The sequence below is a fragment of the Callithrix jacchus genome, chromosome 1, assembly GCF_049354715.1.
Source record: "Callithrix jacchus isolate 240 chromosome 1, calJac240_pri, whole genome shotgun sequence".
NCBI lineage: Eukaryota > Metazoa > Chordata > Mammalia > Primates > Cebidae > Callithrix > Callithrix jacchus.
In genome coordinates, this window is record NC_133502.1 from 204,689,769 (window position 1) to 204,708,016 (window position 18,248).

Genomic DNA, 18,248 nt, shown 5'->3' on the forward strand with positions numbered 1-18,248 from the left:
CTCTCTGGCCATCCCTGGCCCCCTGGACACATCTCTGCATGGCCCACACATCCACTAATTTGACCCAATTTTGTACCCATCTGCTTTGCCCTCTGACACACACTTGCAAATCCCATAGCTGAAACCTCCACTCTCTGCATCCCCTTCCCCTCATTGCCGTAACTCCTCTGAGAGCACCGCCTCCCTGGCAGCCCTTTCAAGAGTTGGTTGATATTCTCTATCTGCACAAGGGTCTCCGGGCTAGGAGGTGAGATATGTGTCGTCAGTACTTCTCATTGTTTCTTCCAGACCCACTGTCCCTCCATTCTGAAGCTACATCTGTAACCCAAAGCACAGAAAGTCCTTGTCTTCATGTTGAGGCATGGTGATGAATAACAAATGCCCGTGTGACATGTTGGGTAGTGAGAAACCGTAGACAATAAAGCTTGGTGGGCAGGAGATGGACAGCCGTGATAGAACTGTAAGAGAAAGCCAACAGATAGGGATTAAGCTGTACACATATCAGAGGGGAAGGACGCGTAAAGTACAAGAATTCAAGAGCAACGTTTAGGTAAGTGATTCACCTAGCATCCAGGCCTCGGTCCTCCATTTCATACCCTTCTCACTTCACAGGATCTCATTCCACCCTCAGATGTCAGGGATCTTTTCACATGGTGAAATCACAGACCTTGTCCTTAGCGATAGCTCGGCTGTCTTCAAATTCTTCATTTAAACTTCCCATTTGCTTTGAGAAGCTCTTTCTGGTTTTCCCAGCTCATTTACTTGACTACCACTCTACCCCCACAAACAGACTCATCCAACCTCACTGGGGCCTCCATCCACCCTAACACTGTTTTACTGTCACCCACTCCTTTACTCGGTGTAGATAACACTGTCCACCCCTGCAGTCAATCCCTGGTGAATACCCTGTGATATTGTTTGGACTTTGGTCCCATCCAGATCTCATGTTAAAATATAATCCCCAATGTTGGAGGTGGGGCCTGCTGAGGTCTTTAGGACATGGGGGCAGATCCCTCGTGGCTTGGTGGTGTCCTCAGATAGCGAGTGAGTTCTCCCGAGATTTGGTTGTTTAAAAGTGGGTGACACCTCCCCACCCATCTTGGTTCCGCTCTTGATATGCGACTTGCCTGCTCCTGCTTCACCTTCCACCGTGGGTGAAAGCTCCCCGAGGCCTTCTCAGAAGCCCAGCAGATGCCAGCCCCACGCTTGTACAGCCTGCAGAACCGTGAGTCAATTCAGCCTCTTTTCTTTAGAAATTCCACAGCCTCAGGTATTTATTTATAGCGATGCAATAACGGTGGCATGCTACACCCTGCTTTCCTTCACCTCCATCAAACGAGCATGCTGGACCCCATGTACTCTGCTCTCCTCCTTCTCTGCTTCTATGCCTAAATAGCAGAACAGGGAGGTAGAAAAATGCATATAGGGACCGAGCTGGTGGATCACAATTCAAATTATGCTAATGAGTCATCGGTGACTTTAGCATTGCCTGGCAGTCCTTGATTTCCCTAATCCAGTCATCCTCTAACCCGTAAGACTATACACACTGGGATCTATTGGGGGAAATAGGGGAGGGACAGCGTCGGGGGGGAGCTGGGGAGGGATAGCATGGGGAGAAATGCCAAATGTGGGTGAAGGGGAGAAAGGCAGCAAAACACACTGCCATGTGTGTACCTATGCAACTATCTTGCATGTTCTGCACACGTACCCCAAAACCTAAAATGCAATAAAAAAAAATAATAACTTCTCTCTCCTCAACTCCCTGCTCCAGCCTCTTCAATCCAGCTGATGACCTCATGTCTCATTGTGCCGTGAAGATGGAATCAAGCAGAAGAGAACTGCCTCATCCTGACACTTGCTAGTCTACTCACCCATCTTCATCGCTTCCCGCATACCCTGCTTCCCCTGCTGCGACAGTGGGCAGACTGGTCCAGCTCCTGCATCAGGCCGGTCCCTGATGTTGCGCATTGGACCTTATCCTGCCCCACAATTTGCAGACTTTGCTGCTCCTTCAGTCATCCCGTCTATTTCTTGCATCATCAACTTCTTCCTTTCTACTGACTCATTCCCATCGTATATACGCATATAAGAAATCTCTCTGATGTTTACACAAAATTAAACTGTCCTCAGGTTTTGTTTCTCATTCCCGGCCCGAGTCATTTCTTTGCTCTTCCTTAAAATGAAACTTGTAAAAAATGTGTTTATACTTGCTGACTGCAGTCCACTCAACCAAACCACTCCAAATCTCTCCCTTCTTTAATTTACTCTATTTAGCACTCCTACAAGGCTGTCTGTACTGAAATTGCTCTTTGCAAGGTTCCCGTGACCTCCAGCCAAATTTCATGGCCAATTTTGTGATCTTTATCTCACTTGGCCTCTCAGGAATATTGGGCACTCTCTTCTTTTTGACACCTTTTCTTCACTTGGCTTTTGTGCCACCCTAACTCTTTTAATTTTCCTCTTTCTCCACTGGCTGCTTCATCTCAATCTCCTTAGCTGATCTTTCCTCTTCTTCCTGACTCTTCATGCATTGCAATTTCCTAGTGCACAGTTTTATTCACTCTCATTTCCTCTCTGAACTCACCCAGACCCTTGGGATTACATTTATGACTCTCCACTTTTTTTTTATACTCTCATTTCTTCTCTGAGCTCCAGAATTGTATACCCAGCCATCTATTTTGGATTTGCCTAAGTACGTGAATGTCTGAATTTCAAAAGCAGGTATCTTGGTTCTTTGTTCTTTTTTTTTCCATTTGTTTTTTTTTTTTTTGGGTGGGGGGAGGAAGGGAGGAAGTCAGGAAAGGAGGGAAGGAGGAAGGGAGAAAGGCAGGAAGGGAGGGAAGGAGGAAGGAAGGAAGGAAGGAAGGAAGGGAGGAAGCGGGGAGGGAGGGAGGGAAGGGAAGGAAGGAAATCAAGCAATGAGCGAGATATTGCCGACCTGGATCTAGAGGTTTACGAATTGATTTCTTTTTTTTTTTTCTTTTTTTTTGAGAGAAAGAAAGAAAAAAAAATGAGCAAAGGAGAGGAAGAAAGAGGAAGAGAAAGAGGGAGGGTGAACGGAAATATTGCTTTATTCTGAAAAAAAATGGGTATTAATAATGGCCAATCAATGTTTCATTTAAACCTATGAGTAGGTGTGATGTGGTATTGACAAGAATGTATATTTTGTGTATTTGATATGGAGAGTTCTATAAATATTTATTAAGTTTACTTATTCCGGATCTGAGTTCGAGTCCTTGATATCCTTATTAATTTTCTGTCTCATTGAATCTAAGTCTCTATGTATCTGGGTGTTAGGATCGTTAGCTCTTGTTGTTGCATTGATCCTTTTACCACTATATCTTTGTTGCTTTAAAATATATTTTATCAGATACGAGAATTGCAACTCCTGCTTTTTATTTATTTATTTATTTTTGCTCTCCATTTGGTTGGTAAATCTTTCTCCATCCCTTTGTTTTGAGTCTTTGTGTATCCTTGCATGTGAAACAGGTCTGGATGTAACATGCCGTTGGGTTTTGGCTGTGTCTTTTGATTGGGGGATTTAGTCTATTTAAATTTAGGATTACTGCCATTTGATGTTAACTGGCTGTTTTATCCATTCATTGATGTAAATTCTTCTTTGTGTTGGTGCTCTTTACTTTTTGGTATATTTTTAGAAAGGCTAATACTGGTTGTTTCTTTCTGTGTGTAATGCTTCTTTCAGAAGCTCTTGTAAAGCAGGCCTGGTGGTAATAAAATCTCTGAGTACTTGCTTGTTCATAAAAGATTTTATTTTTCCTTCAGTTGTGAAGCTTAGTTTGGCTGGATATGAAATTCTGGGCTGAAGGTTCTGTTCTTTGAGGATGTTGAATATTGGCCCCCACTCTCTTCTGGCTTGTAGAGTTTCTGTTGAGAGATCAGCTGTAAGTCTGATAGGCTTGCCTTTGTGGGTAACCTGACCTTTCTCTCTGGCTGCCCTTAGTAGTTTCTCCTTCGTTTCAACCCTGGTGAATCTAATGATTATGTGCCTTGGGGTTGCTCTTCTTTAGGAATATCTTTGTGGTGTTCTCTGTATTACCTGGGGTTGAATATTGATCTGCTTTGCTAGTTTAGGAAAATTTTCCTGAATAATATCCTGAAGGGTATTTTCCAGCTTGGATTCATTCTCTCCGTTGCATTCAGGTACACCTATCAAATGTAAATTTGGTCTTTTCACATTGTCCCACATTTCTTGTAGACTTTGCTCATTCCTTTTTATCCTTTGTTCTCTAATCTTGTGTTCTTGTTTTATTTCATTAAGTTGGACTTTGACCTCTGATATCCTTTCTTCTGCTTGAACAATTCGAGTGTTTAAACCTGTGCATACTTCTCGGAGTTCCTGCATTGTATTCTTCAGTTCCATTAATTCACTTATATTCCTCTCTAAGTTGTCTATTCTCAATAGGATTTCATCAAACCTTTTTTCAAAGTTCTTAGTTTCTTTATGTTGGGCTACAACATGTTCTTTTAACTCACAGAAGTTTCTTATTATCCATTCCCTGAAGTGTGATTCTGTCATTGGGATGTGCTCGTTCTCCATCAAGCCTTGTTCCATTGTTGATGTGGAACTGTGATCATCTTTAGAGGGAGAGGCGTTCTGATTTTGAGTATTCTCAGCCTTTTTACGCTGGTTTCTTCCCATCATTGTAAATTTATCCTCCTGTCGTCTTTGAAATTACCAACTTTGAGATTAGGTCTCTTGAGTGGACGTCCAAGTTGTTAGTTCCCAGGGCCAGAACAGCGGCGTTAAGACTGATGGTGATTTTCTGCCCAGGATTCTCCTGTCTAGCTTCCTTTTTGTGTCCGAAATAGGCGACTCTGCCTTCCTGGGGCTCCAAACCTCGGTCAGAAGGGGAACCAGTCTCGTTTACTCTGAGCTGACAGCTGCTGCACCGAGGTGCCGTCACAGCCGCTGCGCCGGCCTCAGGAGTCGTGCTGGGGACCCATGTGGATCCTCCAAACCTCGGTCAGAAGGGGAGCCAGCCCTGTTTACTCTGCTCCGAGAGCTGCCGCGCGGAGGTGCTGGCAAAACCGCTGCGCCATCCACAAGAGTCGTGCTGGTGACCCATGTGACTCCTCGACTGGGGATCTTCTGCTCCGTGAGCAACCTGAATTTGTCTGAAAGTGTGGCGTCCTCTAGTTCTCTGCGCTTTAACTGAGAGCTGCAATCCCGAGATGTTGGCAATCGGCCACCTTGGATCCTCCTCGGTTCTTTGTTCTAATCCTCTCCTCCCTCATCAGTAAATGGCACTATCATGTATCCAGTTGTTCAGGCTCCAAACCCAACGAGTTCCTGCATTCTCCCTTTTCCCTAACCCAGGCCCAATGCAACAACAACGCCTACTGACTCAGCTTTCAAAACTGATCCCAAATAGATCATCTTTGGCTACTTTACCTGTTACTTTTCTATTATAGCATATACCATGCTATAATCCCCGGTGACATAATAAAATAGTCTCTCAGTTAATTTTCTCATCTGCTTTTGCCACCCACATTAAGTTCTCCACGCAACAGCTGTAATGTTCCTTTAAAACCGTAAATCAGTTCACGGAGCTCTGCTGCTTAAAATCTATTCATGACTTCCCATGACACTCAGAATAAGATCTCCAACTCCTGCCATGGCCTCCGAGGGATTGTATAATCAGCCCCTGCTTATCTCTTCAAACTCATCTTTACCATTTGGTGTCTGAATGCTCTTTCCTTCATGCTTTTGCATAGCTTGCTCTCTCACTTTATTTCCATCCCTACTCAAATGTCTCCTCTTCAGAGAGACCTTCTTTGCCCACGCTGTTTGAAACAGTGCATCTCATTACCCTTAATCCCTTTAACTTGTTTGTTTTCCTTATTGCATTTATTCTCTGACTTTTTAAAAATGTATCTGTGTTTAAAGATTCAGTGTAATTCATATATTACCAGACTAAATTTGAAAAAGCCATATGCTATGGTTTGAATAATGATGTCCCCTTCATAATTTACATTGAGACATAATTCCCAATGCAACAGTATTAAGAGGTGTGGCCTCTGGGAGGCGCTACCCTCATGAATGGGAGTAGCACCCTTATAAAAGGGCTCAAGGTTGAAGAGAGAGTTCTCTTGCCCTTCTGTCCCTTCCATGATGACAGGGCACGCTTCCTCCTCTCCAGAAGACGTAGCAATATGGCACCATCTTAGAAGCAGGGAGCAGCCCTCACCAGTGTCTTTCAATTTTTAATTTTTGTGGGTACATAATAGGTACATATATTTATGCAATACCTGAGATGTTTTGATACAGGCATGCAATGTGTGATAATCACATCATGGAAGATTGGGTATCCATTCCTTCAAGCGTTTATCCTTTGTGTGAAAAACAATCTATTTATACTCCTTTAGTTATTTTAAAATGTGGAATTAAATTATTATTGATTATAGTCACCCTGTTGTGCTATCAAATACTAGGCCTTATTTTTTCATTTTATTTTTCTGTACCCATTAATCATACCTACCTCCCCCTCACCTAGCCCACCACCCTTCCCTGCCTCTGGCAACCATCCTTCTAATCTATGTCTCCACAGGTTCAATTGTATTGATTTTTAGATCCTACAAATAAGTGATAAAATGTCGCATTTGTTTTTCTGTGCCCGGCTTGTTTCACTTAACCTAATGAGCTCCAGTTCCATCCATGTTGTTGCAAATTACTGAATCTCATTCTTTTTTATGGCTGAATAGTACTCCAACACTTATAAGTACCACATTTTCTGCTGGTGCCTTGATCTTGACTTCCTAGCCTTCAAAAGTATAAAAAATCAATTTCAACTATTTATAAATTACTCAGTGTGTAGTATTCTGTTACAGCATCACCAGAGGACCAAGATACCATATGATTGTTTCAACAGATGCAGAAACACATTTAACATAAGTCAATGCCTGGTTGTGATAAAATCTCTCTGCATACTAGGAACAGAAGGGAACTTCCTCAATCTGTTAGAGGACATTATAAAGAAATTGCATCTCACATCATAATTAATAGTAAAATATTGAATCATTCCCCCTAAGACAAGGATGTCCACTGTTACCATTCTATTTATATTGTACTGGATGTTTTAGCCTTTACAATAAGGCAAGATAAGGAAATAAAAGGCACAAAGACCAGAAAGAAAGAAGCCGAACTGTCTCTATTTGTAGATGTCATGGTAATTTACACAGAAAAATTGAAGAAACCCACAAAACAACTACTAAAACTAATAAATAAATTTGACAAGGTTGCATAGAATGCTAATATAAGAAGGAATTATTTTTATATATTAGAAGCAAAAAACTGGAAAATGAAATTTTGAATTCCATTTATAACTGCTTTAAAAACACAAAATACCTAAAACTAAATTTAATAAAAGTCAAGATATAATCACTAAAATTATGAAACAATACTGTAATACATAAAACAACAAAATAAAAAGAAACATATACCATGTTTAAGGACTGGAACTCTCAAACATGTGTTTCTGTTTATATGTTGATTATCTGCATCTCCCCATGGAACACAATCTCTTTGAGGGCAGGAATTTTTTTGTTTCATTTCCTGATGTATTTTCAGTGTGTATTAATAGTGTCTGGCACAGAGTAGTTGCTCATTAAATATTTCTTGAATGCATAGCCATCCTAGCCCCTAAAGTAGCTTTGATTTTGCTCACATCTCAAGGAAACAAACAAACAAAAAAACTATCTGTCCATCTTATTCCTATCTAAAACCAGCTCTTGTAGCTAGCCAGATGGAGGACATACTCTTCATAGTCCTCATCTCTTCTGTCCCTAGACCCCAGCAAGAGCTCTAGTCTCTACCACTAGTCTCTAAACAGAAGCTCCCGGAGTAAATGGCATGCACAGCGTCTTTGCAGTACCCAAATACACTCTTAGAGTAGGCACTGTTTGCCAAGGGTAAAGAGGAATAGATTTGGGGTTAGGCATGGTGGCTCATGCCTGTAATCCCAGCACTTTGGGAGGTCAAGGCAGGTGGATCACCTGAGATCATGAGTTCAAGACCAGCCTGGCCAACATAGTGAAACCCTGTCTCTACTAAAAATACAAAAAGTTCTATACCTGGGCTTTAAATATAAAGCCAGGTGTGGTGGCGCACACCTGTAATCCCAGTTATTTGGGAGGCTGAGGCATGGGAATCACTTGAATCCAGGAGGCAGAGGTTGCAGTGAGCTGAGATAGCACCACTGTATTCCAGACTCAGTGACAGAGAGAGACCCTGTCTTGAAAAAAAAATAAATTAATTAAATAAAAAGGAATAGCTTTGAGTCTGGGAGCAGAGTTTCATGGACTAGATAGTTATCTACGTATAATCAGGAGCCAGAAATCTAGTCACAAAGAGGGAAGTTAAACCATGTGATGATTCCCAAAGGGAAAATGCAGATTCGAGCTGTGAGACAAAACCAAGAAAAAGTCAGCACCTGGATAGACTGTGGAGTGAAGTAGGAAGAGAGAGCATAGAAAAAATGTTAGGACCAGGTTGACCCTCTTCTGCGGAGCAGAGGATGGCTCATATTTTAAGGTTTGGAAACCTCAAAGGTCTTGAAGTCCGCTATGGGCTTAAAGCCCAGGTATATATGCATGGGGAAAGCTCTTGCTTTCCTTAAGGAGAGTTTCTTTTTTTGTAAAGTAGAGATTTTCATGCCTGCCATGGCTACTTGATAACATCATTGTAATGATCAAATGAGATAAGATAGGTACCATGAGAGACTATTGTTATCTATTAGTCAGCCCTATCATGTTTGAGGTTCTGAAGAGTACCCACATTTAAGTTCTCATGGTTCATTACTTAATTTGAAGTGAGTTCTCCTAATACAATATTTTTCCATATTCTAATGTAAATATAAGAATTCAGTTCTGCTGCCAAGTCTAGGATTGTAGAGAAGATAATTCAGACCTTTGGTTACCTTGTAATAGTGTACAGAACTACCAGTGACTCTATCACCTTCTCGTATAGTTGGGAATAATCTTTTCCAAGTTCTTTTCTTTAATTCCACACTTAATCTTGTTTTCTAGCAGCAGAATAATCCCTGTCTGGCAGGTTTTTTTTTAAAAGAAATTATCCGCATTCCTAACAACACACAAATAGAGCACAAAATACAAGATTCCAACAAAGAAGCATCCACTACCTGGAATAAAGACAGAATTAACCAAAAATAATTACATAAATATCCCATGTAAAAATCTCAACCTTGATCACTGTTTGCCACAACATTAAGCACTGGACATTAAGTCCAGCTTAGGTTTATAACGAAAAATCCCTGGATAACTCAATGATTAAAAAAAAGAAAAAAAAGAGGCCTTCTTGGTTCATACAATAACAAGCATAAAATAACTAGAGAGCATCATTAAAATTAACTATACTTTTTGCAGAAGTAGAATATGTAACAGTATTGAGTGCCTTGTCGTTTATTACATAGAAGAGCTGTAAGTAGGTCAAACCAATGATAAGGCATGTCCCATCACTCCAGAGCTTCACAGCCAGGCATGCGTATTTCATGTCTGAACATTTGCTTTTCATCATTGTTTTTTCTTAGCAAGTTTACCCGACTTTAGATTGGTCTGTGCTCTCATCCACAACTACAAAAAGCAATTTACCAGTCTAAACTGTTGTTTCTGTGGGGCTGATAGGCAGAAAAGTGAAACTTAGACATACAAGTGGAGGGAAGAACATGTTTCTGACTTGTCTAGATTCTAAATGATACGGAGACATGAGCCATATGGCCAAGGCTCAAAGCTAAGGGCCAAGGTGGAATCTTAACTCAAGTCTGATACTAAACATTGTTCTCTTTTACAGAAATGGCACTGGCTCTTGTGGGAAGAATCACATAATGCTTATAAAAGGTTTGGATAAAAACGAGTGACAACCAGAAATGTAACAAAAAGCCATTTTGTACAATGGTTTGAAATATTCCATTCCCATTTGATAGAGGGATTTGTGGTGGTTTTTATGACCCTTCACATCAGAGATAAAAATAACCACTGGCCCAATTGCTTAGAACTTGAAATAAATCAGAGAAATGCAATCAATCAGTCAAATATTTTTGTGTCTTCTGTTTGCTCAACACTAGACTAGACTCTGTGGGAAATGATAGCTCACACATCAAAGTTCTTTGGAAAGCAGGAAGTGAATGTCAAATAGTACTTACTATTAGAGAAAAGCTGCAGGAGGGAGCTCCACTTCAAAGAACTCAGTCTTAATGGGGGAGGGGGTTTGCAAATAACGATCCATCTTCATTATCAAAAGTAGGATATAAAATGTAATTAATTGGTGATTGGACCAGAGACCAATCAACGTTTTCTTTAAAGGGCCAGATAGTAAATATTTTAGGTTTTGTGGGCCATACGGTCTCTGTTGCACTCAACTCTAACACTGTAGAGCAAAAACAGCCTTAGATAATACATAAAGGAATGGGCATGACTGCGTTCCAGTAAAACTAGCTACAGAAGTAAGTGGCCAATTGGATTTGATCTATACATAGGCACTTTCCCAACTCCTGGTGCAGATTCTGAATGCGAGAGAAGGGTACAGACGTGATTACTCCTGAAAGGTCAGAGAAGATATAGATACAATCATCTTTCATTCAAGGCCTACCCTTCCTCCAGCCGCTCTATTATAGCTCATTGAATTTTGGGGCCTTCAGGGTGAGTTGCCCAAGGTCACACAATTCAGTAAGAGATTTGCCCAGACTTAAGCTTAGGTTTACACAACCTCAATTCTGTATTCTTTCACCTCGATAAATCGCCACCTCTAGCAGAGTCATCCGTGTTTCCCGGCACTATATATCTTAGGAAACACAGAACCTGAGCAGTATGGACCACTCTGCTGCACAGACCAGGGCTGAAAACCTCACACAGAATACAATAACCTCTTGGAGAACTGGTGCTCACACTTTGCTGCATATTATAATCTCCTGGGAGCTTTAGAAAATTCTGATGCCCGCCGGGCGTGGTGGCTCATGCCCGTAATCCCAGCACTTTGGGAAGCCAAGGTGAGCGGATCACCGAGGTCAGGAGTTCGAGACCAGCCTGGCCAACATGGTGAAACCCCTGTCTCTACCAAAAATACAAAAATTAGTCGGGCATGGTGGCAGACACCTGTAATCCCATCTACTCAGGAGACTGAGGCAGGAGAATCACTTGAACCCAGGAGATGGAGGTTTCAGTGAGCTGAGATCATACCATTGCACTCCAACCTGGGGGACAAGAGTGAGACTTCATCTCAAAAAAAAAAAAAAAAAATGAAAGAAAGAAAATTCTGATGCCTAGCTCATGGTACAAATAATTAAAATCAGAATTTTCTAGGGGCAGGACCTAGGCATTGGTATTTTTGAAATGTTCTCAGGTGGTTCCAAAGTCCAAGCTAAGTTTGAGAACCATCAATCTGAAGCACAATGTTGTCATTTATGTGCGTCATATATAAATAGTACCCCCTGGAGTTGTTCAAGGTGATGGTTATGGGATAAACCTCACTGATTGATTAAACAGGTGCCATTAATTAAATAATTCACAAGATATGTATAGAACACCTTGTAGGTGCCGGCCGCTGTCATAGGTCCTGACGAAACAGTGAAATGGAACAGGCTAGCTATGGAAGAATCAGAAACCCGCCCTTGATTATGTCGAACTTTGTGGTATTTCTTGAATTTTCTTTATTTTCTTCCTGTCTCTGCCAGCATTTAGCAAAGGCTTTGAAAAGTGCAGCCCTCTCTTCTCTTTGCTAATAAAAAGCACTTTCTCTCATTTCTGATTACAGTAAGAATATAGCTAAGATTTACTGAACACCCATCATCCTGAAAAGGTATATGTCTGTGATGTCCCACCAATTCTGTGACTCTGCTTGCTATTGTCATCTTTGGTTCACATAAGGTCAAACTGTTTCAATGAGTTGCTGAGGGTTACCTGGAGAATTAAGGCAAAGGCAGGGTCTATATCGGGATCTGCTTGATTCCTTAACCCAGGTGCTTACCCACTCGGAAATACTACCTGGGTCACCTCCTCAGTAAACAGTGGCCACCAATTGAAAAAATTAATAATGAAAGAAAAACCTTTCCTTTGGGCCAGATAATTAATAATGGAGAAAAAGTGTCCCCTTGGACATGAGGGATAACTATGGAAAATAATGAAGAAAAAAAATGTCATATAAGAATTCCTGGCCATGCACAGTGGCTCATGCCTGAAATCCCAGCACTTTGGGAAGCCAAGGCAGGAGGATCACCTGAGGTTGGGAGTTTGAGACCAGCCTGACCAACATGGATAAACCCCATCTCTGTTAAAAATAGAAAATTAGCCAGGCGTGGTGGCACATACCTGTAATCCCAGCTACTCCAGAGGCTGAGGCAGAGGTTGTGGTGAGCCGAGATCACGCCATTGCACTCCAGCCTAGGCAAAAAGAGCAAAACTCCATCTCAAAAACAAAGAAACATACAAACAAAAAGATTTCCTTTGATTGACAACCTCTTACCCTTATCCATCTGGAGGGGTTCATTCCAGAGCTTTGCTCTATTCAAATCATACAACCAGCATTTTGGATTCAGAGTCAAAGCTGTTTCATTAGAAGCGAAATCTTAAAGAATGCATGCAAAGTATTAGGAAAGCTGGAGAAAAGAATGTCTTCCAGACTCAAATGCTACCCTTTCAGTGAGGAATTTTCTTTCCTTCCCACTTCATCCAGACACACAAGAGAGAATGAACAGTTCCTTCCTCTTTGAGTCGAGAGCATTTAATACCTACCCAGAACATAGAATCCTCATCACAGATATTTCCAGTTATGATTATTATTTCCAGTTATTATTATTCACTCATCCGCCATCCTCATTACACGGTGAGAAGATGTAATACCGTATTAACTTATATTATCACTAGTGTATCCTCAGCCTAGCATAGAGCCAGGCACAGAATAAGTGGTCGATTAAAGTTTGTCTCAGAGGATATACTTTTAACATCTAATATTAACAGCTTCCAATTTAACAGTTTCCATGTGGGTGCCAACTATATGCTGGGCATTGTGATATATTTCAAAGACCTTAGTTCCTTTGTTCTCACAACAAAGGTTTTGTGACATTATTTCTATCAGAGTGGGCATTTGCCATTTGAGTACGCAATTGCACATTTCTGGAATAGCTCAATATGTGCGGTCATTGTGGAGGTAATATCTACCTCTGGTGATGGAGGTTCAAGCAGCCTCTTTTATCCTGGCAGAGACAGCAGTAGCTTGCAAATGACATAGCAGTAACAACTGAGGAGTTTGAATTTAGAGCCAGGAACCCAACGACATAGGGCCAGTTGGAGGTGGTATTCATGCCGGCAGCTGCTGTGTGGTCTTTCCATGGTTCCTTCCTCCTAACCCTCTGGTGTCTTCACAAACCTTTACCAGTTTTCCAAACTGTTCTTCCAGTTTCTCATGGACTCTGTCAGCCTCCATTGTCCTTCTAATGAATTGCTTTTTGGTTAACATCGCTGAACCATTTGTGTTGATTGCAACCACGAGCTCTGATAAACTTACTCATTTTGCAGATGAGAGGGCAGATTGCTTTCCCATGGTGTTAAAAGAAAAACAGATGCACAATAACTTTTTTTTTTTTTTGAGATGGAGTCTTGCTCTATTACCCAGGCTGGAGTGGAATGGTGTGATCTCAGCTCACTGCAACCTCTGCCTCCCAGGTTCAAACGATTCTCCTGCCTCAGCCTTCCAAGTAGCTGGGATGACAGGCGCCTATCACCACACCCGGCTAATTTTTAAATTTTTAGTAGAGATGGGGTTTCACCCTATAGGCCAGGCTGGTCTCGAACTCCTGACCCCAGGTGATCTGCCTGCCTTAGCCTCCCAAAGTGCTGAGATTATAGGTGTGAGCCATCGCGCCTGGCCCACAATAACTTTTGGGCCAGTTCATGAATCACGACGCACTGAACCAAAACAGGCTTTTATAGAGTGAATGCAGAAATAAAATATTTAATTAGTTAGTTATAAATGTGCCTTATTTGGTGCATCTCCCTGAAAACTTCCTAGTCACCTAATTATAAATTGTTGGTTGCTTCTGGTTGGTTGAGCTGAAGTTCTGGTTTTACTCAATACAGGCATGCAAAAGAAATAGCTCAAAGTTAAGTTTTGCTTATGTTTGCAAATCAAGCCAGGTTAATAATCACTTATGAGGCCTAACTGGCTTTTTCTGCTCAGGGACTCTTCTGGCCTATTCTTTGTCTTAATTGATTTTAGTAATGGCCAGGTGGCTATTAAGAGAGGAAGAGGATCTAAATGCGCTTCTCTCTCAATCTGAAGCCCACGCTGTCTCCTTCTACTCTATTTCCCGCTTTGTAAATTGAGGGAGCTTAAGGTATGTTTGCTGCTTATGCTGCTGCTGCTGATATTCTTGGGTTATTTTCTTTCTTTCGGTTCAGGAGCCATTTAATTCTTTATAGCTCTAGTATTTTCATGTGTGTGAGTATCTTAGTTTGGTGTCTGACATTTACCAAAAGTATTTACACGTTTGTTCACTTATTTCTAACCTTTATGAAGTGTTTATTATACGGCTATTATTGTACCGGGTGCTTTATCTGAATTTCCTGATTCCCAGCAATGCGACAGGATACAACCAGTTTTTCTTACGCCCCATTTACAGATGAACAAATAGGGTCTCAGAAAGATTAAGTATCCTTTCCAAAAGTCATGCAACGGATGGATTGGGCCAAAGAGTCACTGAGGACTGATTCCCGAGTGGATGACCCTAACCTTTAAACTTACTTGTGTTACTAAATTCGAGCCAACGTGCACCCGCCAAAGAGTTAGTTTAACTTTTCAGGTCAAAAGGGAACTTAGAGGTCATCACTGCTGCAGAGAACTAGCTCAGGCTCAGGTGAAACTCACTCACATAACAAGATCGGGTTTGATAATTCTAACTTCACATCAGAGATTGGAAGAAATTTTGCTTAGGACAAGTAAAGCTTGGAGTAAATGGTTCTCTCCCATCTAGAATGAATTAATGAAGGCAGAAAAGCACTATGCAATCATATTTTACATACCGCTTTATCTAAGGGTTAGCTTAGATGGATGGTGTTTTTAATTATTTAAAAGTATTGAAAAAAGAGTTCAAAACAATAGGTTTTTTCTATCTCTGGCTGGTGTCTGTCTGTTATGGACATCCATTAAAGTCACTTAGGGTTTGTTACCTAGGAAATGGCTGACAGACTGGGCCTTTTGGATTGATCACCTGATTTATGGCAGGAAGGTGACTCATATGATGAGAAGTTAGTTGCTTCTAAATGGAAGAGTAAAAATTGTTGAGCACTAAAAAGAACCACTGGAATTCTCCATCCCCTTTCCTTAATTTTAAAGATGAAACAAATGATTTTCTTTCAGGAAGATATGGATATCTGAATTTATCTCTGGAGGAAGAGTCTAATGATTCCAAGACCATCTCAGACTTCATGGTTATGAGACACCATATTCAAGGTGTGTGTGGGTCTCTGTGTGTGTGTATGTATGTGTGTGTGATAAAATTAGACACAGCTACCTCTTAGGTTAATTTCTGTGCAGCCTGTTTAGTTTCTTTGAGAAAAACCATGCAGGAGCTAAAATACTGTTGTCTGTATGATAAATAGAGAATTAAAATTCATCAGGAATGAAAAGAACTGATCAAATTTGGAGTTTCTTTCTTTCTTTCTCTCTCTTTCTTTCTTTTCTTTATAGAGATGGGATCTTTGTTGCTAAGGCCGGTCTTGAACTCCTGGCTTCAACCCACCCTCTCTCCTCTGCCTCCTAAAATGCTGGGATTACAGGGATGAGACAGTGTGCCAAGCCCCAAATTCGGAGTTTCTTAATTTAAAAAGTGCCAGGCATTTGTAAAGGTGTGTGGACAAAGAAAACTAACATTTGCCAGCTTGTAACTGTGAGAAGTACCTTCATTTTATATCTCATTTAATCCTAAAATGAAAAAGAAATACTAGTATAATAATTTTTAGAATTTTCTTCACTAAACATCTATCGAGAACTTTATATACATCTCCACCAAGGTTTAGAGAAGGTCAGTAACTTATCTAAGGATTAGAATTTATTTTTGTTCTTCTACAAAGGTTTTCTTCCCCATTAGCGTATTACTTTTCTGCAGAGTATTTTTATATCAGAAAAGAAAAGTGGAAAGTTAAGGAAGGATATGGAAATATTCCTGGAAGAGGCTCTCTAACTTGCAAATCTCAGACGTTCATGCGGGCACACACACAGTCTCCTTTTTTCTAAAACTTCCTCTAGCAGGTCAAAATTACTTTGAAAATTGCCATCTATCTTGAAGTTGCCTACCATGACATAGGACTGGATTATTAGTAAAAGCAGCAAACGTTTATGAACTGTGTACGTGTGCTAGGCATTGTGCTGAACATACAGTCTCCTCAATGCTAAGGCAACCCTGGAACAGAGTAGCTATGCTTACTCCCCGCCCCCCCATTACGGACAACAGGATTAAGCAATGGAACAGTTAAGTGATAAGTCCAAGGTCACGCAGCAGTCAATGACAATTCATTTTGTTCATTTTTTTGGTATCTAGGTCCAACTGAAGTTCATGCTCATTATTACTCTAATATTTGCTTTCCCTTTGAGCTAGAACCGATCTTCTTCACCAGCAAGTGGGAGCGAACATCAAAGATGTTTAAACAAAAATTGTGGGAGGAAAATGGAAAGCCCTCTACATTAAGGTCGCCCCTGCAAATGAAGAAATTATCATCCAATTTTGTCAGAAGGACACCTCAATTCAGAGGACAGAAAGTGTTTCTCTGCAGCAGATTTTAAAACCAACGTTCCGTGCAGAATTCTCAAGCATCTTCATGTCTCCATGTGACAGACATTTTGTGTTTCCTAACATGGTGCCAGGGCAAGTACCACTCATGATGGGGTGGGGGGATTTCTTGCTGTGAGGTTTAAATTGGATAATGCATGTTCAATGCCTGGAAGAATGCTTAGCCCAAAGTGAGCGCCAACATATGGTAACACTCCATGTATAATAATCATTGTATAGAATTCATTTATATACTAATGATACATTGACTATTAATTTCAAGACTTAAGATAACCATTTCTCCTTATCTCTTGATAAAAGAAATCCACTGGCTCTGAAATTCCACCATCAACGCTTTGTTCCTTTCCCTTTAGGCTCAGAGGCTGTCTGAAGTAAAACTAGTCCTGGGAAGCTGTCACCAATGTAAACCTCAGGGAAAACAAAGGGTTTCACACCAGCCTGGGCTGAAGGGAAGTGGGGGAAGATCACAGGAGCAGGGTGTTAGAGCTGGGAGGGCCTTTGGGAGCACAGAGTCTTTCTTCCCTATCACCTGACAGATGAAGAAACTGGGATGTAGAGAGAGCTGGTAAATTGATCTTTCTTCTTTTTTTTTTTTTTTTTTTGAGATGGAGTGTTGCCCTGTTGCCCAACCTAGAGGGCAGTGGCTTGATCTCGGCTCACTGCAATCTCTGACTCCTTGGTTCAAGCAATTCTCCTGCCTCAGCCTCCGCGCCTGGCTTATTTTTGTATTTGTTAGTAGAGACAGGGTTTCACCATCTTGGCCAGGCTGGTCTTGAACTCCTGACCTCATGATCCACTGTCCTTGGCCTCCCAAAGTGCTGGGATTACAGGCGTGAGCTACCGTGCCCAGCTTGATCTTTCAACATTTGTCCCATTCTCCACGAGTGAAGATGCGTGTGTGTGTGTGTGTGCGCGCACGCACGTGTGTGTGTATGGTTACCTATTTTATGTGTTGTGGGGGTGTTCTAGTCACTAATGTTGGTAACAAACCACCCCACACTAAGTAATGTAAAACAATGCCCATTTTGTTAAGCTCACAGATTATGTGGGTTGGGAATTCAGGCAGGGAACAAAGGGGATAGTTTTTCTCTGCTCCGCAATGTCTGGGGCTTCACCTGGGGACACTCAGACCACTGGAAGCTGGAGTCATCTGGAGGCTCCTTCGCACTCATGTTATCTTCTGGTCCCTGGGCTGGGATGACTCAAAGGCTGTGCACAGCTGGGCCTGTCAACAGAGCACCTCTCTGTGGCCTCTCCATGTGGCATGAAGGCTCATTTCCAAGAGGGAGTGTCTCCAGAGGGAGCATTCCATGAAAACCAGGTGGGAGCTGCCTTGTCTTTTCTTACTCAGCATTGGAAGTCACAGAGCACTTCTGCTACATTCTGCTGGTTATAAGGAAGTCCTACTACCAGCTCAGATTTCAAAGGGAGGAG

The 18,248-nt window shown here is 41.4% G+C and overlaps 1 long non-coding RNA gene across 1 annotated transcript in view; it reads right to left on the reverse strand.

The window, feature by feature from the left end:
- Nucleotides 1-905: 905 nt before the first annotated feature.
- LOC128929746 (uncharacterized) overlaps nucleotides 906-18,248 on the reverse strand; it is a 385,058-nt gene continuing 367,715 nt past the window's right edge. Inside the window, exons 5-6 of the long non-coding RNA XR_013522886.1 lie at nucleotides 12,340-12,411; nucleotides 906-1,388 (exon numbers count right to left, since the gene is read on the reverse strand). This is a non-coding gene — a long non-coding RNA (uncharacterized LOC128929746). The remainder of the gene's footprint in view (nucleotides 1,389-12,339; nucleotides 12,412-18,248) is intronic.